This window comes from Ascaphus truei, chromosome 1 (genome assembly GCF_040206685.1).
Source record: "Ascaphus truei isolate aAscTru1 chromosome 1, aAscTru1.hap1, whole genome shotgun sequence".
NCBI classification, from domain to species: Eukaryota; Metazoa; Chordata; class Amphibia; order Anura; family Ascaphidae; genus Ascaphus; species Ascaphus truei.
This window is the reverse complement of record NC_134483.1, coordinates 251176061-251202354: the sequence shown is the minus strand read 5'-3', so window position 1 is coordinate 251202354 and position 26294 is coordinate 251176061. Positions and strand designations below refer to the sequence as shown.

General features: G+C 45.5%; 1 long non-coding RNA gene across 2 annotated transcripts in view; it reads left to right on the top strand.

The window, feature by feature from the left end:
- LOC142470655 (uncharacterized) overlaps positions 1–26294 on the top strand; it is a 104324-nt gene that overhangs the window by 17445 nt on the left and 60585 nt on the right. For both annotated transcript variants that reach the window (XR_012789301.1, XR_012789302.1), the window contains exon 3: positions 12692–12743. This is a non-coding gene — a long non-coding RNA (uncharacterized LOC142470655). The remainder of the gene's footprint in view (positions 1–12691; positions 12744–26294) is intronic.

The window sequence follows — 26294 nt, the reverse complement described above, 5'->3', positions numbered from 1 at the left end:
ATGGATAGCTTTGCCCTCAGATGGCGCCGGGTCGTTCTGTGCATGCGCGATGACGCGCATTGCGTCATGACGTCATCGTGTGCCCGTTTTTTGGCGCGAATCTGCCTGCAGGTAAGAGAGTATTTAATGGATGGTATTACACTATGTTTTATCCTTGAAAAAGAACGCTGTGACGTTCGAAACGCGTTGGATGGGTCTTTTGTCACATTAAAGTGCCCTTTTATTCTATTTTTGATTCTGGGTCCTTCCTGCTCCGTTTTTGCTTGTGCGCTTTGTTTCACCATTTATCCCTGATTACTACAATATTGGAAGCTGCACAGCCTACCTACCACTCCTAGGATTTGTGAGTATTGCTTATTATTCAGGGGAACCTGCCATTGAGACTGATTGTGGGTGGGCTTGTACCATCTACCACCTGTCTTCAGGAGGATAGTACCCATACAAGTGGTTATTATGTACTATCATTAATACTATTACTCATTCCTTATACCTTGGATGAAGTGGTCTTGGCTTACAATATTCTTTAATTCCTGGCATTGGAGCGCTTTGCCTATTTTTTCCATTTAAATAATGGGCAAATAATCTATTATCCATATCTGGATAATAGTTATTTTGCCCACATCTGTACTGAATGTTTTTGTGGGAGGGAGCTGTATTATTTTAAATGTAGGCCCTGTTATTTTTTTAATACAGAATTGGTAACGCAGGCCAACAGGGACAACCCAAGGACCCCCGGACACCCACGGGGACCACCCGAGCACCCCCGGACAACCTGAAGACACATGGCACATGCGGGGAGGAACCAGGGACCCATATGGGGCCCCCGAAGATCCGCATGGACCACAAGGTCCCCAAAACCCCCGTGGGGACCCCTATGGGGCCCCGGGGACTGCTGGGGACCACCAGAGGGCCCCAAGACACCCATGGAGATGACCCAGGGACCCCCAGATGCCCATGGGGACAGCCCATTGACCCCATTGGGGCCCACGGACACAACAGGGACCACCGGGATGCCCATTGAGCCTAGCGGGGACCACCCAAAGGTCCCCAGACACCCGTGGGTACCCCCTGGGGTGCTCTCTGGGGCCTGTGGACAGCCGTCAGGACCACCCGGGGACCCCGCCGGCCTGGGGAATTAATTGTGTGTGTAAAAAAATAAATCCTGGTTTTATGTTGATGCACAGGGGGTTGGTGTGTTTGTATATTGGTGTTTATTAGATATTGTAATGGTTTATTGGGGGCCTAGGAGGTGGGTAGTAGGGCTGTTGTGTGTATTTGTGTTTATTGTGGGTTGTGGGGGTGGGTGAAGGGGGTATTAGCACCAAGGATGGGTGTTTAGGCCTACCAGGTGGGTAGCTGGGGGGGTTAACCCCTTCATTACCTTAGCAGTATTAACCGCTAAGGTAATGAAGGGGTTAAGTCCACCCGCAACCCCCCCCACCCCCAGAAGGCCTAAACACCCATCAAGGGTCAAATACCACCTTCATCCACCCCCGCTACCCAAAATAAACATGACATTGGTCTTTAAACCCTTCATTGCCTTAGCGGATATCCGCTAAGGTAATAAAGCTGCTTTAATGTAATTTTTATTAATAGTTTGTGGGAGCAAGTGGTCTCGTGAGCTGAACCGCTTTGATTTCAGCCTCAGGGTATTTTTATCACCCAGTTACGTCACGCGGACCCTTTAAAAATGGCGGCAGCGGCGGATGCTGACCCGATGAACCATACCAGGGCCTGTTACTCGGGAAGCAGGAGGTCCCTGAGCTGAACTGCTTTGATTTGAGCTCAGGAACCCTCTGATTCCCGAGTTGCAGGCCCTAGTATGGAGCATCGGGTGCCGGTACCGCCGCCATTTTTAAAGCGTCCACATGAAATAACCAGGTCATTTAAATACCGGGGCCTGTAACTCGTGAAGAAGGGGGTCCCCAAGGCTGAAATCAAAGTGGTTCAGCTCAGGAGACCCCCTGCTCCCACACACTATTAATAAAGATTATATTAAAGCAAGTTCATTACATTAGCAGATAGTTGCTATTGTAACAAATTTTTAAATTGTTTACATTTTTGTTTTAATACTAGTGTAGATGAGCACGGGGTCTCTGGAGCAGAACTGCATTGATTTTTGAGGTCCGGGGATCCCCTGCTTCCAGACATACAGAACCCGTTATGGGGTGCCAGTATCTCCTATGCATTTAAATGTCATGTGACTGTGGGAATACAAAGTATTTGAGATACTGGCACCCCATAATGGGGCCTTTATCTTGGAAAGCAGGGGGTCCCCGGACCTGAAATCAATGCAGTTCTGCTCCTGAGACTCCCTGCTCATCTACACTTTTATTAAAATTGTAATTAAAAAATAAAAAATTCCTGCCGAGATTTGCACAGGGAGAGATGGCTCTCTCTCTCTGATAGGAGATAGAACTCGCCAGGTAAGGCCTTTTTTGGAGGGCAGATCCTATCGCCAGTGGGTACTCCCCATTTCTACAAATGTTGTTATCACTGGTATTTGGGCCTTTTTGCATACCGTGATAGCAACACTGCCAAAAATGGCGATTTAAAAATCCTGGCTTTTTTTTTTTTTTTCAGCCTTTACTGCGCAAGGCTCTCGGCTTTTTTGTTAGCTCATACAAAGTTTGCGAATGTTTTGACGAAAAAGGATTACACAAAAGCTGTTATCAATTTGAACCAGGGTGGGCAACTCTGTCGCCATTCGCCACTTGTGGCGAATTGGCAGTGAAACTGTGGCGAACAGGGCTGCCGGGACTCCCTGATGGGGGGGGGGATTTTCTAACTTTCCTAACAGGCGGCAGGGGGAGATGATATGTAGTGGTGGAAGATGGTAAGCTGCGCGGAGATGGTATGTGGCACCGGGCTGAAAGTATTAGCCAGTAACATAATTACTTGTGAGAGTCAAAGCAGGACAGCAGGGGAGGTGCACCATCTAGCAGCCTGACCCGGAACTTCCTGTCTGCTGCTACTTCACGGCTCCTCTCTCCGTGCTGCTCCTGCTCTGACTCAAGAGATTCTACTACCAGACAAGGTAGGCATGTATGGGAGGACTGGGAGAGATATGAGGGGGTCAGGGAGAGATTTGAGGGGAGATGGAAGAGATGTGAGGGGCTGGGTGAAATGTGAAGGGGCTGTGAGAGATGTGAGGGGGGCTGTGAGAGATGTGAGGGGGCTGGGTGAGATGTGAGGAGGGCTGGGTGAGATGTGAGGAGGGCTGGGGGCTGGGTGAGATGTGAGGGGGCTGTGAGAGATGTGAGGGGGCTGTGAGAGATGGGAGGGGGGCTGTGAGAGATGGGAGGGGGGCTGTGAGAGATGGGAGGGGGGCTGTGAGAGATGGGAGGGGGGCTGTGAGAGATGGGAGGGGGGCTGTGAGAGATGGGAGGGGGGCTGTGAGAGATGGGAGGGGGGCTGTGAGAGATGGGAGGGGGGCTGTGTGAGATGGGAGGGGGGCTGTGAGAGATGGGAGGGGGGCTGGGTGAGATGTGAGGAGGGCTGGGGGCTGGGTGAGATGTGGGGGGGGAGGGCTGGGAGTGATGTGAGAGGGGCTCTGGTCTTTACCCCCCTTACCCCCCCCCCACATGCAGTCCTGTTCAACTGAATAAAAACATTTTAAAAAAAAACATAAATATAATACATAAACATAAAACATCTCCCCCGTCTCCCTTCCCCCTCCCCCCCCTGGTATGAGATAATCTTTTACTAAAAAAATTTAATCCCACCACTGGGGGGAGAGGGGGTGCTTGATGATGGGGGAGATCAAGGTGCTGATCAGAGGTGCTGGGGATGATGATGAGGGGGAGTTAAATGAGATGGTGATGAGGCGGGTTAAATGAGATGGTGATGATGAGGGGGTGAGGAGATGATGATGAGGAGGGTAGTGGGGGCGTAAAGGGGGGTGAGAGGATGAGTGGGGTTGCGGTCTGAGGGCGTGCGCTTGCTGTGCCGTGCGCGCGTGTGTCAGTTATAGTTGGCTGAGGTTAGGGCAGGGAGCGTGGAACCGGCCGACAGGGGGAAAGATGCGGAAAATAAAGATTTTACGCCACTACCACCACTGAAATGTGTGTGTGTGTGTGTGTGTGTTTGTGTACGTACAATGTTAATAAATAATTTATTAAAGCATTTCTTTATTTATTTCAAACGTATTTATAACACATACACACACACACACACACACACACACACACACACACACACACACACACACACACACACACACACACACACACACACACACACACACACACACACACACATACACACAGTACCTCACTTGCTCACAGCATACACTCAAGAAGCATGCATCACGTGCACGTGCACGCGCGTTCGCACGGGCGCACACACTATAGAACGGCCTTGAGAATTTATAAACTTGTTCAAACAGTGTGTGTTTAAAATGTTTGCATGTGCAACATAATACCTCAATTTGTACATTGTGTGGCTATTTTCACTTCTAATTCGCCACACCTGTGGCTACATTGAAAAATAGGTTGCCCACACCTGAAATAGAAGATCTAGAGCCAATCTAAAGCACAAGAAGGATCGAAAACAAAGATTGCTTAAATGAGAAGTCTGGCTTGAGTTGTAAAGACCCTGCCAGCAACAGATCAGCTCCTGATGAGTGGGAACCAGGGTCCTTCTCAGAGAAACCAAGCAGAGATTACTCACTCCGTTCTCGGTATACATGGAATCGCTGGCATGCTCCAACCGGTGTAGAAGACAGGAATAAAGGGTTTGCTGGCGGTGCGCAGCCGAAGAACACAGATCTGGAGTGAACTTTGCAATAATTTAATTTGCTTTCAAATAGAAAACAGCCGAAAAGTGCTTACTAATTAATACTACTATGACATCTACTATATATTTCTGAAATTTCTGTATGTTTGTCTTCATGCCCTGTGTCCCTAGGGCCAATCGCATTGCACCTTTGGCCTGTCACTCCACCTCAACACTGTCCCACCCCTCACCACACTGTCCCACCCCTCACTGACTCTCATTGGCCTTCGGCCAACACCACTGCCACACTGTCCCACCCCTCACCCCACTGTCCCACCCCTCACTGACAATCCTCACTGCTCTGGGGCGACCTCTCAACCCACAAAACCCTCACCGCCTGCTACCACAGCATTCACCTCCACACACCGCACGAACAAGCAGCGCAACACTGCCTCTTACAAACACCCCCCTCCACCACCACCCCCCCAACCTCATGCACACTACGAACGCACGCCACAGCTCTCCCGCTACTGCAGCCCATCACCAACCCCCCTCACCCAAACATACAACGCACGATGCTCCATCACCCCCCCCCTCACACGAACAGCAAACGCACGCTGCTGAACATACAACGCACGATGCTCCATCACCCCCCCCCCCTCACCCGAACATCCCCGGAGCACACCCAAAACCACCCCACCCCCCTCACCCATACATCCACAGCACGATGCTCCTCCGGAGCCCCTCACCCCCCCCCACACTCACCCGAACATTCACCGCACGATGCTGCTCCAGAGCCCCTCACCACCCACCCCCCATCACGTGCGCCGCCCTGCACCGGCTCCGGACGGGAAGCGCGGCCCTCCTACCCTTCCCCCCCCACTCCCCTTTCCCCCCCCCCACTCACCTTTCCCCCCCCCCACTCCCCTTCCCACTCCCCTTCCCCCTGTCAGGGTTCTGATCGCCACAAACCAGGGTCGGACCGCGAGGCTGAGGTGGGGTTGTAAAAGCACCGACTTGAGACCACGCAGGCTGATCCGGATTGCGCAGTTCGTTGTCAAACGTAGCAGGATCAGGAAAGGAGAAGACAGCGTCGTCGTTGTACAAGCCAGGGTCAGGACAGGAGATATCAGGATAAACATTGTTCAGGCAAGAGTTTGGCAACAGGTAGTCAGGAGAGCCCCGCTTCAGCTTAGGAGCGCGGGGTTGGCCTCTGCGCGAGCGACGACCATGGCCCATGGTACTGGTCACAGGAGATGGTAGGCAGACCAGAATAGCACACCGCTTTGCTGCACGGGTGCACCAGTGCTACAGCGCAAGAGTCCTGAGCGGCTGGGGAATCCTCTGTAACAGCGCAGGAACCAGGACACGGCCTCTCTAGATTAGGGAAAGAGTAGGCCCCAGGAACCAGGAAGCTGAAGATCCACAGGGAAACCTCCGCTACAGTGCAGGAATCAGGAGACTGAAGGGCGCGGGGGATACCTTTGCCTCAGTGCAGGAAAGCAGGAAGCTGAAGACATAGGGGATACCTTTGCTTCAGCGCAGGAGAACAAGCGGGAGCTTGAAGAAAGCTGAAGGACGCAGGGCGGAACCTCCATATCAGCATAGGAGAACAAGCGGCTTGAAGGGAGCTGAAGGACGCAGGGCGGAACCTGGTATCAGCATAGGAGAACAAGCGGCTTGAAGGAAGCTGAAGGACGCAGGGCGGAACCTGGTATCAGCATAGGAGAACAAGCGAGGGCTTGTGGCAAAACAGTAGACATCCAGTTAGGACTATGCTCGGCAGGGAGCATTATGGGAAGACAGTACTTAAAGGCCAGCGGGCCAATCCCCGGAGGGGGGTGTGAAGGTACTGCTCCAATGAGTGAATGCAAGTCTAGGTTGCAGTGATAGGCTGCACAGCTGCAATAGATAGCAGAGGGAGTGTGTATTGCTTTGGTGAGTGAATCCAGGCTGCATCAAACATCAGGAGAGGTGCTCCAGGACTGCACAAGTCTGCAAGGTAAGGCAACCAGTAAACTGCGGAGCGGATTCCTTACAGTACCCCCCCCTTCACGCGAGACCTCCGGGCGAACATGAGCACACATAGATTTGGGGGACCGGAAATTGTTGCTGAACCGTCTAGGATTGGGGTTAGAGTCGTGGTCCAGAGACTCGTGGTTAGTCCTTAGTGTACCCCCACCCCCCGGTGAGAACTGCGGCCAGACAGGACCATCCATGGGTCTTGGGGACATTGAGTTGTTCCTAAAATTCTTTAGGTGGAAAGGGCATCCGTAAACGAGCAGTTCTTTGGTGAGTACAGTTCTAGGATAGGAGATTGATGGAAGAAACATCTTTGGTACATGGCTCGCCTCGCAAAATGACTTGGAAATCCAGGGCTGTGAAGAACCAGAGGGTTCCAGAGCAGAAACGGCAGGAGAACCCCTACAGGAAGCCCAGTCTTTAATAAATGAACCGGACTCTAGGATCAGCGGCCCTGATAGTTGATCGAATACACCAGGAGGAACTTTGTAACAGAAAAAGTCTTGGCTGACCACTGCATGTTGGAATTTGCAAGGAATGTTTCCTCTAGAAGGCTCCCAGGTAATGGTTAGTAAGGGTATAGGCTGGTTGGAAGCATCTCCTGGTATTGGTATGGAAGGTGACAAGGCAAGCAGTAACCCAGGCATAGGAACCGAAATCTTGGGATATGTACAGAGTATTTCCAACTGAGAGGAAATAACAGGGGCAACCGAAAATTCCGAGGGACAAAACCATGGTTTGGCAGGAGCAGAGAAGCAAACAACAGTAGAGCTCCCCAATACTGGGAAATCTTCATTGGAAGATAGTATTGTCAGTGAATCAGGAATAGACCTTGGGATTTTCATATCAGTATCTTGAGAAAAAAGCAGAGCCCGGGTAGTGGTGGGAGGGAAGCTAACATCAGAAGCTGAAGTCTGTACCTCAGTGACAGGGACCTGAGAGCCAACAAGCAGCAAGTATGAACTATGAAAACTCTTAATGACAGGTACCTTAGGAGTACAAGGGGTCTTTTCCGAAACTGCAAGGACCCTAACCACAGGGGTACCTAACCTGACAAAAACATGAATAGGTGTGTTTTCTAGTGCAAAATCTCTGATCACAGGACTCCTACCCGATAGTGAGGGTGTCTGGGTTTGATTAGAGAAAAAATCAGATGTATTGATAAGTGACTTAGAAACAATTACTGAGGTTCTAGATTTGCTGGACATGTGAGAAAAAATACCCTTTAAGAGAGGAGCTTTAATTTCTTCCCAGAGTAACCCCATGTTTGCTGGGACATATTTAGACACAGTACTGAGGGACTGGGTTTCAGCAAAGGCAGGACAGCTAAACAGCTCAGATTTAAACCCCAGGATTTGTAAAATATGCATGATGGTCTCAGATAATACAAAGGGAGTGACCCCAGATATGCTGATCCCTGGAGAATTAGCCTGGACAGAGAAATCAGGGGGACCCCCAATCAGGATACTCCTTGTAGGAAGAGCTTCAGAATCAGAAGGAGAATCATTACCTCTCAGAGTCTCAAAACTAGTAAGACACAATTCAGCAAAAAGGGAAACAGTGTGCAAGCTTTTTACTAATCTATATGAAAAAGCGTCACTTTTGGGAGAAAACCGTGCGTCAGCAAACATTCCTGGGAACATAATATGAACCCCAGGAGGGACATACAGACTTCTGTATGCTTTTAACCATAAGCTTAAAGAGGAGGAGAACTCAGACAGTACACGGGGGTGAATCATAACTGTACTGGTCTCTGAAGTAGGTATTTGGTAAGGAATGTCTGGGAAACCAGAAATTACTGCAGACTCCATAATGTGGGAACTATGCGCTGAAGCAGGGATCACCGCTATGTGGGCGACAGGCTGGTTCAGCGAAACACACGGGAGAAGGAACTCTGCGAGCAAGCTTAGGGAAAAACCTGACTCCTGAATACATTTATCAGGAACCAGAACTTTAGCCGAAGTCTCCGGAGACGAAACTGCGGAAACTTGAGCTGAAGCAGGGGATTTATAGCAAAGAATATCTAGGGACTCCGTACGGTTATGGGAATCCCTCAATGCAACCTCTGCTGTCTGACTTGTGGACTCATTCTCTGAGGCTAAAACGAAGGCATTAACTTGGAGGCAGCAAGAATTTACAGGGGTTAATGCAGACAATGCCTGAGAGTAAAACATAGGTAATCTTCTCTCTGTATTAGGAGAGACCAGGAATCTCTCCTCTGAAGCTAGGGGCGTGACCATGGGTGACAGAGAACAGGGATTTACCAAAGGAAACTCAGAGAGCTGCCCCACAGAGGTTAATACAGAAATAACCCTGGGAACAGAACTTAGGGATTCTTTCTCTGACGGGGAAAGCGCACAGGACTGCCTAGCAGAGTTTAAAGCTGGAAAACCCTCAAGAGCTGGAGTGACAGATTCGGAGTTAGAAATAGGGGAACAAAGGGACTTATTCTCTGATAGTAGAACCTTAGTGTTGGCTAGTGAAACATATGTATTCTCCAGGGGAACCTCACAGGACTGCTTCGCAGGGGTTAAAGCTGGAAAACCCTCAAGACCTAGAGAAAGGACTTCTGAGCTAGAAATAAGAGAACTAATGAACTTATTCTCTGATACAAGAACATTAGTGCTGGGTAGAGCAACATATGTATTCTCCAGGGGGACCTCACAGGACTGATCGGCAGGGGTTAACGAAAACATATCATTGGTGTCAGGGAACCCGGCCATACACTCAGGGCAAGGATCCGTGGTAGACCAGGGATACAGCCAAGTGGCAGCGAAGCTGGCGAGGGAGGATCCTGTTCCTTTATGCAAATGTCCAATGTCATGGAAAGGATATGGAGTGTTTTTTGGGCATCAGCCAACATGAGGAGAGGGTCCTCTTTTGCTATATAAATGTCTAAAGACAAGGCCAGGGAAGAGAGTTCCTTTTGGGCGTCGTCCAATTCTAAAGGGTACACATTTTCCCAAGTTAAAGGGTAACCAGGAAAGCAAATACAAGCGGCCAGCGATTGTTTTAAGTCCCGGAGGCGGTAAACCTTCATCATGAGATCATTACGGCATTTGTTTTGCAAAGGGGTTAAACCTACAAACACAATCAGATCTTCAATCAGGGGTATTATCTCACATAGAAACTGGTATTCACACTGGGACTGGTTTACAGGCTGGGACAGGCTTTCAGACAGAAACTTACCAACCCTCACCACAGGGCGGTCCGAGTTTGTGGGGCCGAGCATACTGTCAGGGTTCTGCTCGCCACAAACCAGGGTCGGACCGCGAGGCTGAGGTGGGGTTGTAAAAGCACCGACCTGAGACCGCGCAGGCTGATCCGGATTGCGCAGTTCGTTGTCAAACGTAGCAGGATCAGGAAAGGAGAAGACAGCGTCGTCGTTGTACAAGCCAGGGTCAGGACAGGAGATATCAGGATAAACATTGTTCAGGCAAGAGTTCGGCAACAGGTAGTCAGGAGAGCCCCGCTTCAGCTTAGGAGCGCGGGGTTGGCCTCTGCGCGAGCGACGACCATGGCCCATGGTACTGGTCACAGGAGATGGTAGGCAGACCAGAATAGCACACCGCTTTGCTGCACGGGTGCACCAGTGCTACAGCGCAAGAGTCCTGAGCGGCTGGGGAATCCTCTGTAACAGCGCAGGAACCAGGACACGGCCTCTCTAGATTAGGGAAAGAGTAGGCCCCAGGAACCAGGAAGCTGAAGATCCACAGGGAAACCTCCGCTACAGTGCAGGAATCAGGAGACTGAAGGGCGCGGGGGATACCTTTGCCTCAGTGCAGGAAAGCAGGAAGCTGAAGACATAGGGGATACCTTTGCTTCAGCGCAGGAGAACAAGCGGGAGCTTGAAGAAAGCTGAAGGACGCAGGGCGGAACCTCCGTATCAGCATAGGAGAACAAGCGGCTTGAAGGGAGCTGAAGGACGCAGGGCGGAACCTGGTATCAGCATAGGAGAACAAGCGGCTTGAAGGAAGCTGAAGGACGCAGGGCGGAACCTGGTATCAGCATAGGAGAACAAGCGAGGGCTTGTGGCAAAACAGTAGACATCCAGTTAGGACTATGCTCGGCAGGGAGCATTATGGGAAGACAGTACTTAAAGGCCAGCGGGCCAATCCCCGGAGGGGGGTGTGAAGGTACTGCTCCAATGAGTGAATGCAAGTCTAGGTTGCAGTGATAGGCTGCACAGCTGCAATAGATAGCAGAGGGAGTGTGTATTGCTTTGGTGAGTGAATCCAGGCTGCATCAAACATCAGGAGAGGTGCTCCAGGACTGCACAAGTCTGCAAGGTAAGGCAACCAGTAAACTGCGGAGCGGATTCCTTACACCCCCCCCCACTCCCCTTTCCCCCCCCACTCCCCTTTCCCCCCCCACTCCCCTTCCCCCCCCACTCCCCTTTTCCCCCCCCACTCCCCTTTCCCCTCCCACTCCCCTTTCCCCCCCCCCACTCCCCTTCCCCCCCCCACTCCCCTTTCCCCCCCCCCCACTCCCCTTTCCCCCCCCACTCCCCTTTCCACTCCCCTTCCCCCCCCCACTCCCCTTTCCCCCCCACTCCCCTTTCCCCCCCCCCACTCCCTTTCCCCCCCCCCCCACTCCCTTTCCCCCCCCCCCACTCCCCTTTCCCCCCCCACTCCCCTTTCCCCCCCCCTCCCCTTTCCCCCCCCCCCTCCCCTTTCCCTCCCCCTCCTCCCCTTTCCCGATTTATAAATAATACTACCTATTACGCATTTACATCCCGGGCAACGCCGGGTCTCTCAGCTACTGCTGCGGCCAAGTTTATTCGAGCATTTGCCCGTTCTTGGCCGCAGCAGTAGCCTGGCGCGCGCCCGAGAGTGACGGGCGCGCGCCGAAGCAGCGGAAGAGCGCCCTCCGATCGGGGCGCTCTCCCTACCGCTGCCGGGTCCGCCGGGTCCCCCGGAACCCCCTGCCGCTGTCCCGCGATCGCGGGACACCAGGGCTCCCTCGGGGAGCCCCTGGACGCGCGTGCAGGGGTCGCACGCTCCCGAAGACGCGTGACCGCGCGTCTATGATGTGCGGCACGCCGAGGGGCGGCCACTAGCAAGCCGGGAAATCTCCCGGCTTGCGGATCTGGCCGCAGAGTAATAAAGCGTGTCGGTAGTGTAGTACTTTATTTAAATGGTAAGTTTTTCATACTAAGTTCAATGCTGATCTGTTGCTGACTGGCCTGAAATTTCTAATGTAGATAATAGATTATATTCACACCTTACCCTTTCTGTCCAACATCACACTAGCATAAAACCCTCCAAACCAAAACTTCTGGCCTCCTTAGTCCCCTCTGTGTTAGCAAGGGTGATTATAGCAATTTTCCTTTTTATCTGAAAAGGACTGGTTGGCCCCAAGGCATACATTTCTGAGAAGTACTGCTAACAAAGGATTGCCGAAAAAAGGAAGGTCCTAATAATTTTTTGGGTGCCCCTGACTTTTGCAAAACTCTCTGTAGAATATTCAATGATTCTTTCATTTCTGCAGGTCACCACATGGTATCCAGTGCAGCAGTGATTTCATGGAGAAGGGGATATTTATCTTAAAAAGACCTATGCTATCTCTGAAGAAGCCATGTCCCATGCCCCCCATATGTTACAGGGAACACTCATATATTCTAATTATTACATTATATCATCCTTCCTCATACAATACTCTGTTATGAAGTATTAGAGCGATGTAATGCTTATTTCAATTAATTAATTAAAGTGGCTACAGTAACTATCTCTCTCTACTGTGGCATTTGCCTGGCAATACAGAAATAACAGTAATCTAAACAGCGATCAAGTGTATTTCTTCCGAGCACAGCATATGTGCCATATCTATCATAATCTCCAATAATACTGAACACTCATTTATATAAACTCAGAACTATAATTAGATAAATTAGTGCTTTCATTGTCAGACCTAATTAATATTTATTTTTATTTATTTATTACTTGCTGAACAGAATACGTCCTTGGAGCAATGACTACATATGCTACTTATAATAAGAAAAATGTGTGAGTATATTTATTTTTCATCTTTATAAGCAAACACCATCTGGCAGAGGAACATAGGGGATAAAGATATTAAAGTAACTAAAGAAAAGTTATAGTGCACTTCAATGCATTCTGTTCTGTAAAAAAACAGAAGTCATTGGAGGGAATATAAAAAATAAGTCAACAATATCCTTTGATTACACAGAGCTCGATCCTTGAGAATACCAGAGAGATAAGAAATTCATTAAAGTATGAGCAATACTTGAAAGAAGCTTGTGAATGCATTACCTCTTCTCCCCAGATGACATTAAATTACAATGCCTTCATAGGCAATAGCACACAGACAAAGCTAAAATAAACAGAATTTTTTTTCTAGGGTGATTACAATTCAGTAGTCCAGAATAACAATTAAATGCATAGAGTTGGAAATGTGCCTTGAATTGTTTGGTAAAAGTCTAGTACCATTTCTGAATTGTAGCGAGCAAGTGTTTAAATTAAAGCAAGCATTTAAAATTGAAATTGCAAAATTGTAACCTATCTCCTCTGGCAATACAAATGTGCACATTCAGTGCATATTCTTTTACAAATTGTGTGCATAATATTTTTCCATTGTGCTAGATAGACCTCTTCTAGCATCCTTAAGTTTTCTTTCTCTTTATCAAAAATAAAGCATGGCAATAAGGTTAACCTGTGCTTTTCATTGAAGATATAAATGGCAGCCAGCACCACCAATCAATGATTTGTAATATGATATTATCAATATTGGTGTAGGCAGCAAGGATGATCCCTATCAATCCCCAAATACTAAAGAATAATACAAAAAACATATGCTCTCCGCACTCAAAAATGAAAAAAATAGAAGACATTGCAATTAAATCAACAAATGGTATTTTACTGCTATTAGAATAGAAAAATACATACAATTATTTATTTATTTATAACATGTTTTACCAGGAAGTAATACATTGAGAGTTACCTCTCGTTTTCAAGTATGTCCTGGACATAGTTAATATGACAAATAATACATGGTCACAAATACAGTTGCATAAATGAACAGGGTATACATTATATACAATACATTGCATGCACAGATAGAGAAGATGTATATTATAGACCAGATTAAAATGTGAGACAGCATTAGTTTTGAAAGAACTTAAACTGGTGATAGATGTGAGAGTCTCCGGTAGATTGTTCCAGTTTTGGGGTGCACGGTAAGAGAAGGAGGGGCGGCCAGATACTTTGTTGAGCCTTGGGACCATGAACAGTCTTTTGGAGTCTAATCTCAGGTGATAAGTGCTGCATGTGGTAGGGGTGAGTAGTGTAACGCCTGTATGCCCACAGACCTGGCCAGTCCCCAGTACTGAGGTGGGAAGGGTTATAACACGCACCCAGAGCAGTGAGGGCGTGCCCGGAGTGTGGTAGTGCGTTGCCGGGCCTGTAGAAAGAAGGTTAAGGTATACTTGCAACGCCTTGAGATTCAGAGTTCGGGTAGGGATGTCCGTGTGCCAGAGTCTAGGGCAATAGAGAGCAGGATAGTGATGTCCGTAAGCCAGAGTCCAGGGATAACAGAAGGCAGCAAAGTCATATCCGTAAGCAGGGTTCAAGGGCAGGAGAGAGCAGGGTAATCCAGTACAAAGCAGAGTTCAAGCTAGGGAGATCCAGGGGTTAGCAGGAGCAGGAACAAACGCTGAAAGACCCAGGAGAGCCAAGCATAGGAATGCACACACAGAGGTTACAAGAAGCTATGCAGAGCAATGAGCTAGAGGACAGACAGGGGTTATAAAGGAGGGAACACCAATGGGAGAGAGAGGAGGAGTAGAGGGTGAAGTGAGAGGCAGCAGAGATAGGTGAGGAGGAGAGAGGGAGGAGACAGGTAGATCAGAGAGGGAGATAGCTTGTACAGCATGGGGGGCAGAGCCAGAGGTCTGGGGAAGTTTACAAGAGGAGCGTGTGCACACGCCCTCTGTAAGGGGGTGCGCGCGCACAGGTTGTGTCAGGAGGCGCGCGTAGCGCTGTGCTGCGGGGGCACCCGCCGAGGGGAGAGAGAGAACCGGAGGAGTGACTGCAGGAGGTAACGGGACCGGAGGGGAGACAGAGGGAGGCCGCGAGCAGCGAGTACTTCGGAGGGGACCGGGTGTTTGAGAACATGCGCGCGCCCTGCGGGGAACGCGCGCAGAAGCTGGGAAAGCGTCAGGGGATGCGGCAGAGGGACGGGTGCGGGAGGAGGAAGGGAGAACAGAATGAGGAGGCAAGGAAGGGAGATCAGAGGCAGGAGGAAGTGCGGTGCCAGGGACACATGGAGAGGAAGGAATCCCTTGAACCGTCACAAGTAGCTTGTTCAGATAGATGGGTAGCTTGACCAGAAAGTATTTGAAGGTAAGACAGGAAAGGTGAACATTGCGCCTAGACTCGAGTGACGACCAATCTAGTTCTTTGAGCATTTTGCAGTGATGTGTGTTGTAGTTGCATTGGAGAACGAAACGACAAATTGAATGGTAGAGGGTGTCACGTTTGCTATGTCTCCATAGAGAGGCCTGCAGACAGGATAGAGTTGACTATGGAAGCAATTGGTTTGGCAATTGCTGGGGCACCAAGTCTTAGGAACCTAGATTGTAGTAAGTCAGGTCTACATTGGCTGCTTAGTTTTAATTTGAGGAGAGCTTGGGTAATCTCCCCTTTGGATACTGGGCCAAATTGAAAATTGTGGACAGTGTACAGTAGTAGACAACAAAAGACAAAAATACCCAAATGCTACATCCAATGTGACAAAATACATAATTAAATACTTCAATGTTTGTATTCTCAAGTAATTTAGTTAAACTCTTTGGCCAAAATATTATACTGTAAGCCTGAAGCCACATCATGACATGACCAGTATGCGGGTCCTAAATAGGTAGTAGAACCTCACATAATAATTGTGCTTCACATAAAAATACATAACCACAAAGGTGTCTATCCCCAATAGCCCCAATATTCATAAAGATCTAAATATCTATATGCTACCTATTATAGAGGTAGAGTAAGGGTGGAGGTGGCAAGGGGAAAGTAAGGATACCAAAAAAGGCTAGAAGGAGAAAAATTGGCAGTGTGCCAGATATATCAGAAAATCAATCTGTGTATTTATTTATAAAAATGTTTTACCAGGAAGTAATACAGTACATTGAGAGTTTCCTCTCGTTTTCAAGTATTTCCAGGGCACAGAGTTATACAAATACATGGTTACATGAAAAGAACAGGGGTTATACCGTCAATTCACAGACATTTCATGGACAGATAGAGTTGGAAAATTGGGTACAGGGGATAAAGGGCTTGTGAGTTTCAGATTGAAATAGAGCAGCTCTTGGGGAGCCCCATCCGACTGTCCGCCTTTGGGGCAACGCAGATGTACTCTAGGGTGGTTGAGATTCAATGCAGTGGGGTATATATAAAAATGTTTTATATAGCAACTAGTCAATGCGAGACCAGTCAGCAGGAAATAGACGAAGCAACCCTTTACCCATTCCAATGACACTGAATATCCTATCCCACAATATTAAGGGCTTTAACAACCCTTGTAAGTGCCGTATGGCCATATCAGATTATAAGAGACTAAAAGCAGACGTTATACAGTGGCGGCCGAGCTGAGTCTCATGCGGCTTCCCCGCAGTGTCCCTGCAGTTTAAAAATAGCGCGGGCGGCGCGCGGTCTGTCTTCGGCTGAAACCGGCCGGTTTTCCCGCGCCTCGGGCGCTTTCAATAGTAAGCGCCATTAGCGCTTATCTATAGAAGCGGCCGCCGTGCGGGAAACTCCGTTTTTAAACGGAGAGCAGACCCACGGCTAGCCCGCTACGCTCCCGGCCAGCTCCCGGCAAGCTTTAGAATGAGCTCAGCCGGGACAGTACTAATCCAGGAGACACACTTCAAGCAGGGTTGGACCCCCACATACTTTGACAGAGTATAGACAGATATACCACGCAGGTGGCCAGACATAAAAAAAGAGGTGTCTCTATCCTGATAAAAAATAGTATCCCCTTTAAATCCACGATAGTCAAAACAGACAAGGAAGACAGACTGCTGATCGTGGTTGGAACCATCCACGGCCAGGAAGTCACGCTTGCAAACATATACGCACCTAATGAAGCTAGCACAACATTTTTAAACAAAATGTTCAAAACGCTGGGAAAGGTGGCGAGGGGACAGGTGTTTCTGGGAGGAGACTTCAACATACCGCTTAATCCTGAGATGGATAAAACTGGCCCTCAAAAAAAACGAAGAAGAGCAGACACAAGAGCTCTTCTCAAAGGTCTTAAAAGCATGCAACTATGCGATATCTGGAGGGAATTAAACCCCTCAGCGAAGGAATATACATTTTTTTTCCTCAACACACAGCACATATTCCCACCTTGACTACATCTTCGCCCCAACTAGAATACTACCAAAGGCCACACAACCCAAAATCCATGAGATCACATGGTCGGACCCTGCCCCGTTGGAAGTCAGCTACTCACTCTTAAAACCCCGGACCCTAAACTCTCAGTGGAGACTGATCGAATCATTAATTAAAGTCCCAGAAATTAGAGAACTAATGGAAGAGGACCTGACCTCCTATTTCAAAACCAATGTAGGCAGTGTGTCATCCACCTTCATTTTATGGGAAGCAAACAAGGCCACTATGAGGGGCAGACTTCTAAGTCTCGCCAAGGGAAGGAAAAGAGAAAGGAAGGCCAAAATTATAGAATCCAAGAGCCAGATAGCAGATCTCACCAGAGCTCATCACAGAGATGACAAAAGAGCTCAATCCTAAAGCTCCTAAAGGGGGCGAGGATCAAGCTAAACCTATTGCTTACCTCCTAAGCATAAAATTCTCTCAATTGGACCAAAAGTAGGTTCTATGAGAAGGCTAATAAATCAGGAGCCATGCAGGCAGCCAAACTGAGGAAAAAACAAGCGAGCCAATCAATCCACGCTATTAAGCAGGACTCGGGCATAACCACCTCCAATACAGCAGTAATAAGCAACGAATTTAAATCTTATTATTCCAAATTATATGACGGGAACAAAACTACACACAACCTTAAAACTTCAAAACAATCGGAGAACTTCCTCCGGGAAGCAAACCTCCTCCAAATCTCTGAATCAGATAACTCCAACCTGAGTAAAAAAATAGATATAGAGGAAATACAACTGGTTATCAAAAACCTGAAACCCTCAAAAGCCCCAGGCTCAGACGGCTTTTCTAATTTATATTATAAGAAATTCTCCCACATACTAGCCGCACATATGCTATCTCTATTCAATTCTTTCTTTTCAGACTCCCAATTACTAAGTACAATGCAGCAAGCGTCCATTGCCTTAATCCATAAAGAAGGAATGGACCCGGCCAACTGTGCCAATTACAGACCCATTTCCTTAATCAACTCTGATCTAAAAATATTCTCTAAGATACTAGCAAATAGATTGAATAAATTATACCCATCTCTGGCTTTATCCTGGGTAGACAGGCTCCAGATAATACCAGAAGAATCATAGACTTGATAGCCCTCACCTCAAAAAACAAAATCCCATCAATGGTCCTGAGCCTCGACACTGAAAAAGCGTTCGATCGCATAGATTGGACATATCTGAAGAAGACCTTGATTGCCTTCTGATTCAAATGCCCTTTCCTTCATGCAGTCATGGCTCTATACACAACCCCGTGGGCAAGGGTGATGTGCCAGGGGTTCCCATCTGAACTCTTCTCCATCAGGAACGGTACTAGACAGGGCTGCCCCTTATGACCATTGCTATTCGCTCTGTGTATGGATTCGCTTGCAGCAAATGTATGCACAAATCCGAATATCACAGGGATCCAGGTGAAGAACCAGAACTATAAGATAGCGCTTTTCGCTGATGTTTTCCTCACGATAACTAACCCACTGACGTCACTCCCTAACCTCTTCTCCGTCCTCCCAAATTTCAACTCAGTTTCGGGCTTTATGATAAACAACACTAAATCCGAAGCCCTCAATATTAACTTCCCACACCACACAGTTAAACTTTTAGAGTTAAATTTTGATTTTAAGTGGCAGAAGGTGGCCATCAAGTACCTAGGAGTTAATATTACAAATGAATACAATAAAATATAAAGAAAACTACCCTAGACTGTTGAGGGCCTTCCGTTCTGAAATGGGGGCATGGTCCAACTATAACATATCCTGGATAGGAAGAATCCAATGTATAAAAATGAATCTCCTCCCACACCTGCTATACCTACCGATCCCAGTGGTAGAAAAAGAGCTCTTAGCCCTCCAATCCCTCATATCCTAATTCATATGGAAGAAACAAATACTAGAATCAGGAAACAGATCTTAACGATCCCCAATAAATAAGGGGGACTAGCATTACCATGCCTGCTTTCGCACTACTGGTCCTCTGGCACTCGGAAAGTTTCAAAGGAAAATGGATCGAAATAGAATCCTCTCTGATCTCGCTCATTAAACTACATAATCTAATATGGACCAGGGAGTGGACATAAGGTCAATCCTCCTTTGATTGCCCAATCAATGGCCGGTTTAGGGTAATATCAAACACAGTGCATGGTGAAGCGAAGATAAGTTGTCAATTCAGCTATGTAATAATACATGTTAACGGACCCCGTCCCCCCCTGTTTTGTTTCTGTACCCCCTCACCTTTTTTCCTGTACCCCCTATTCAAAATAATAACAATTTAAGTTACAAAAAAAAAAAATGAGCCACTAAAATAAACTGATTGTAAACTCAGATCGAAAGGGCAGAGACCAATACTCAAAATACACAAACTATAGATTGCTCTATAGGTACAATGGTTACCATATATTACAAAAATGTGGATAAGGACAAACAACAAAAACAAAGCAGACAAAAAAAACAAACAAACCAAAAAACATACACTATAGACAAATTTAAAAAAGGGGGAATGGGGGTAGGGAAAATAGGAGATGGAGGAATAAAAAAAAAAAAAAAAACAATGTGTGCGATAAAAACGTGAATCTAAAAAACAAGAGGAAAATTGCGGGCTCCATAGCGTAAATCAATAAAAAATAGTTTTAGTCAGAACAGGGCAATCAGGCAACTTACAATGGATCCTAAGACAAGCACCTTGAGAGACTGTGGCAAGGCCATAGATGGATATTGTGCCAAAATCACGATCCAGGACTTGGACCTCACGGACAGGTATGTGACGTGGTTCTGCTTACGGGTGCACGTCACATCGAGCACCTCATCAAAGGTCCCATAGAAAAGATGATTCAAACTGCAATGTTCCACCCTCTTGGCTCCATAGTAATGCAGGCTCCTTGGAAACAGTCCTTAACCGAAAGAACCACCCTACTGTGTACCTGTTTCGTCGCATACCAATGCGGTCCACCTCTCTCACCAGCAGGGAGAGTGTGAGTGTTTCCCTCCCCGCTCTGTGTTGTATTTGATTCAAGTAAAGTGTTAATGCACTATTGTCCTTGCATTTGTGTTTCCTTCTGCATATGAGGTCTGGAAGGAGTCCCTACACCAGAAGATTCTATGTCTATGTGAGAGCAGTACTGTGTGGTATCAGTGTTTAGTTAATCACTGGGAGGATTGGCACTTTGTATTGTACATTTCAATCTGCGCCAGGAACACTTGTTGGTTTGGATTGGTGTTTTTTGGTGGTTTGGGAGACCACTGGTGTTCAGGTAGCATTCTGAAATAATTATTTTATATCACTTATTTGTTGCGCTTTATTTGTTGTTTATTCAGGTGCGCCGACGAGTATTCTTAAACTTGCCTTAGAAAATCTGAGGCTATAACCAACAAGATCCAGGTACAGTACATGCTGGGTACAGAAGGAAAAGAAATAGAGTGCGCAGCTAATGAACCATTTAACATAAACCCACTAATTGTGAAATAGTGTTATATATCAATACCACCCTCAATCATAGGGTGTGAATAATAACATACAATATCTGTGTTATCAGTGGCGGCTGCAGCTGTTAATGGGTCAGGGTGGCTCAACACTCCAACAGCACTAAACAAAAAGGAAACAAAAAAACAGCGCAAACCGCATAGTGAAATACATCAAAATATAATTAATTTGTGAAGAAGGTAAGTATTAGGCGTACATTAGATTAAAAGTGCAAACAGCACAACAGGTTACCACTCGGTAGCAGGTATCGTGAAGCACTGGAAATCACAGCTAAGGAGATTCGTGGGGTCCTCCTCATGCCGTCGGTGCAGGGTGTTACAGGAACCCGATCAATCCGGTGGATCAGCCTTGTTGGGGGAAGATTCCTCCCGATGGTATCAGCATGTGTGGTCTAACCAGAGAACCGCGTCACAACCAGATGACGTCACAGCGACGTGAGTCAGAGTCCCTTCCGTACACGTGGTACGTGAAATCAGTCCGATGCGGAACAAAGTCCCAGTCGCACCAGAACAGTGGGGATACTGCTTAAAGTCACAGTCACAATGACTCAATAAGCCACCAAGCAGGAAAACAGGGGCTAATATCGGACAATATAGAAATAAATTATCCTACGCGTTTCGTAGCTAACGCTACTTCATCAGGGATAATTTAGCAATGACTGTCGTCTGCATTAAGTATACCTCCCACCCTCCGTATTGGACAGTTGCTGCTACTTGACAGCCAATCGGGCTGATATGGGAGATGACCCATGCAGGCTGACAGCCCACTGCTATTAATCAACAATAAACACAATTTTTTATTAGCACATTCACATAACAGAATCAAAACTAAATGTAAGCCTAAAGAAAAAAGAAAATAATATTAGTAACATTATCTTTAACAAAAAAATCGCAACATTAAAATTAAATAAAATAATTATATATAAAATAAATAATGTATAAAATTAAACACAGAGAGAGATTCACCTAATCAATAAAGGGCCCAGACATCTATGTCCTCATTTAACCCCTTGGGGGACATTGTATCTAGTTTAAAGATCCAGAACGTTTCTTGAGTGGAGAGTTTTTTTAACTCTATCGCTCCTCCTCCTATCGCATGGTATATGCTGAATACCTCTAAACCTCAGACAGGAGGGATCTTTGTTGTGATGCAATAGAAAGTGTCGTGAGACACTATGTTTCTCATATCCACTTCTGATGTTTCTAATGTGTTCCTGAATGCGAATATTGAGGCAGCGCTTAGTCCTGCCCACGTACTGTAAACCACACGTAAATTCAAGTATATACACTACAAACATAGATGTACACAGTATGAAATCCTCCACAGTAAATATTTCATTAGTACTCTTAGAAATTATTTGCTTCCTATCTGGGCGCATGAACTTACAAATGGAACATTTACCACAGATATGATTGCCACTGGGTTTATCACTTAACCAATTGGTAGAGACTCCATTAGCAGTACTCCTGCAAATATCACTAGGGACTAATACATTTTTAAGATTTTTAGCCCTTCTGTAAATACATTTTGGTGATTTCACAAGGTGAGAGCCTAAAATAGCATCATTACACAGAATACCCCAATGTTTATTAATAATACCCTCAATATTTTTCTGTGCTGAGTTAAAATTTGTAATGAAAGGCACATTTATCTCGCCACTAATATTGATATCTTTCCTTTTTTTAGGTAGAAACATAGAGTCACGATTCATAGTCCTAACCTTTGAAAGTTCTTTTTTTAGGTTATTTGCCAAGTACCCTCTCTCAATAAACTTTTTCATGAGTTTGTCTGCTTGTTGATCAAAGACTTTGATATCGCTGCAATTCCTCCTCAATCTTGTAAATTTTCCCCCTGGAATATTACGTATCCAGGAGGCTTTATGGTTGCTAGTAGCCATTAGGAGGTTATTCATGCCTACCTCCTTGAAATATGTTTCAGTATTAACATCACCAGCCTCGGATATAGTAAGTTTAAGATCCAAAAACTCATCTGTGACGTAGGTAAATTTGAGATTATAATCATTCTGATTAATATATGTTAGAAATAACTCGGTAGATTCAAGATCTCCATCCCAAACACAGAGTATGTCATCAATATAGCAACGCCATATAATGATGTTCTTTGAAAAAGGGTTATTGGCCCAAATTACATGATCCTCCCAATCTCGCACATACAGGTTTGCGAAACTAGGGACAAAACGTATACCCATTGCTGTTCCACAAACCTGAATGTAGAAGTCGGAGAGGAACATGAAATAGTTGTGTTCAAGTATAAACTGAATGGATTCAGTAATAAACACCCCATTAAGGTGATGCAAAGATGGATCTTTTGAAAGTACACGTGAAACAATCTCAATACCTTTCTTGTGAGGGATATGTGTGTATAATGCTTGAATATCGCAGGTAAGCCATCTGTAGGTGTTCTTCCATTTAAAGTTTCTAAATAGTGTAAAAGCAGCAGTGGAATATTTTAGGTACGAAGGAATAGTTACTACATAAGGTTGGAGAAAAAAATCAATCAATTGTGATGAATTGGCGGTAAGTGATTGGATTCCTGACATAATTGGTCTACCGGGGGGGGGGGGGGGTTGGTGACAGATTTATGCATTTTTGGTAAGTGGTAAAAGACTGGAATAGTAGGGGAATCTGAATAAAGAAAATTAAATTCATTTATCGTGATAACAGACTTTAAGAGCGCATCACCTTTAGTTGACCCTAAAAATCTTTAGTTGGATCTTTTTGTAACTTGGCATAGAAGGAGGTGTCCTGAAGTAGTCTATGTGCCTCATTCTCATAGTCTAGCCCAGGGGTCATCAAACTCGTCCAAAAGAGCCAAATATGAGTAGAACAACGATTTAGAATTTTTCAAAGAGCCACATATATATATTTACAAGTACGGTTGATTTAAGAAGACAGTGAATTGATAACACGTTAAAAGTATTTATTTATTAAGTGGAGAAGGTTTCCTGAATACAACTAAAGTAAATATTCAAGAAATATATTTCTTGACAGTGTTAACATTAGAGGGAGTACACAGAAGGTCCCAAATATTGGCGCACTGCAGACCAAGATAATGTTATAACAAAGTCAAAATTTGCAACAAAGTGTATACAGTTAAAAGAATTTTATTTGTAAACATAATAATGGTTCAAATACAAATATATATCCTGGTTCAAAAGAACAGGGTATATATAATTGCCCCTAAATGAGATTATGTCAATTCCTAATGATAGAAGTACCAATACATCTTCTGGTATTACCTTCCAGATTAATATTCAGCAAGCCATATTGAGTGCACATATGATGAAGTAATACTGCTATAGGGAGAAAGATCCCTGTAGTTAGATTGCTTGTAGCAGGGAAATACTAGTACTTGTAGCAGGGAAAACTAGCAATCTAACTACAGGGAACTTTCTCCCTATAGCAGTATTACTTCATCATATGTGCACTCAATATTAATCTGGAAGGTAATACCTTAAGATATATTTGTACTTCTATCATTAGGAATTGACATAATTTCATTTAGGGGCAATTATATATACCCTGTTCTTTTGAACCAGGATATATATTTGTATTTTAACCATTATTATGTTTACAAATAAAATTATTTTAACTGTATACACTTTGTTGCAAATTTTGACCTTGTTATTACATTATCTTGGTCTGCAGTGCGCTATTATTTGGGACCTTCTGTGTACTCCCTGTAGTACACATATCCAGATTCATTCTGTCCATTCCCAGGCGGCACGCTACCCTTTCTAGAGGCTTTTGAGCGAGGTTTCACATATCTTCACATTGTTAACATTATAAACATTTACAATTTAACTGGAAAAAAATTACACACAATGCACAAGCATTCCTTAAAACTAATGCGAACAATGTCCTTGCATTTCCTTGTAAAGTTTATGTATGTTTGGTATGTAACTTGTAGTTATTAATTTTAAGCACGACTCCAAGTTCTCTTCGATTATTTGGCTTCTTAATATACTCTTTATATGATTCATGCTTGAAAATGATTGTTCACATACATATGTAGATCCGAAGATGGTAAGGACAGCAAACGTAAATTTTTTCAACTGATCATATGAGTTCGGAAGGCTATTCCAAGTATTAAAAATCATTGTGTCTGTCTTCTGTAGATCTTTTAGAGCAGCCCACTTGTGTTGTGAAATTAGATTGCATTTTTTTTCTCTAGATTTTCAAGTTCCGTATCAAGACGTACAAATTTGGGGCTCCATAACTCTTTGCTCGTTAAGTCAATTGCATTTCAGAAGTGCCCTTGTCAATATCAAATGGAGAAAAATGTAATTCATTGACATTGGCAGCGAGAGGATTTGTAACAAAAGCTAGGGTCACTTTACTATTTTAAAATTCCTGAAATCTTCGCAGAAAATATTCCCTCATATTTATAATAGCTGTCCTGAAATAATCAACGTTAATGAGTGCATTATTTTCTCGGCGATATTTTGACAATTCTTGAAAATGAATTAAGGTTCCCCTTTCTAAATCTTCAGCAAAAAGAACCAATTTCCTTTCGAACGAATTAACTTTTCTAGCATCCAAAACGTAGTGTTTCCTTTTCCTTGTAATTTACGATTGAGCTGATTTAGTTGAGATGTGATGTCCACCATGAAATAAAAATTTTGCAACCACTGGTCGTCTGTTAATTCTGGATATTGAACATCCTTTTTGTCGAGGAATATTTTAATTTCGTTTAAACAAGAAGCAAAACGCTTTAAAACATCACCTCTTGAAAGCCATCGCACTTTATGTAGGAGAAGGTCTTGATATTCGTTATCCATTTCACTCAGAAACTCTTTAAATTGACGATGGGTAAGCGCGTTTGCCACAATGCTGGTATGGAAGTCAGATGCTTGCTTCTCTCAGCGGGAACTGTAAGCAGTAGCTACGGAGCAGAACTCTCACTGGAACTCCTCATCAGACGGTCGGCATCTCCAAAGGGGGTTTCCCTTAAGACAGCTGGGCTCCGCACTAAGTAGTGACACTCAGAGGATCCACCCATAGTTCTGAATGTACTGGAGCAGCTCGTGAAGCCCCACAGTTGAAATCACTGCACACGGAGGTAAGCCCGATGCCTACAGGAACAACCTCAGTGTGCCACGCTGCCGCTCCGTTACGGGACGCTGCGTGATGACGTCACAGTATCCGCAGCAGTGATACGATCAGCAGGAGTGTACTAGAGTCTCTAAATGGCCCGAAATTACACACAACGGTAGTAATAACAAGAGCAAAGCCAATAGATAAGGCCAATGCAAGTGGCAATAAGCATATAGACGATGAATCATCCAACGTGTTTCGTAGTACTAACTACTTCTTCAGGGAATGATATTGCCATTACCCAGAGGTCTTTAAATACCTCTCAAACATATCCCATTGGTCAGCCAATAAGTGCTAGACCAATCATCTGGGATCGGTAATAGTCAATGTGACGGGAAATATGAGCATTATTTATAAAACAACAACTTTTGAGATAAAATACATCCTAACTAAAAACAGAACATAATATAAATAATTAAAAATATTCTGAAATTTATTTAGTGGGATGTGATTTTTTTCCATGCATTCAGTGACAGCTTTTGCTATGTCCTCTCCACGTGTTTGGCCCTTAAGTGGCAATAATCCCAGAAGTTCTTCTTTAGGACCCCCAGATGTTACATAGC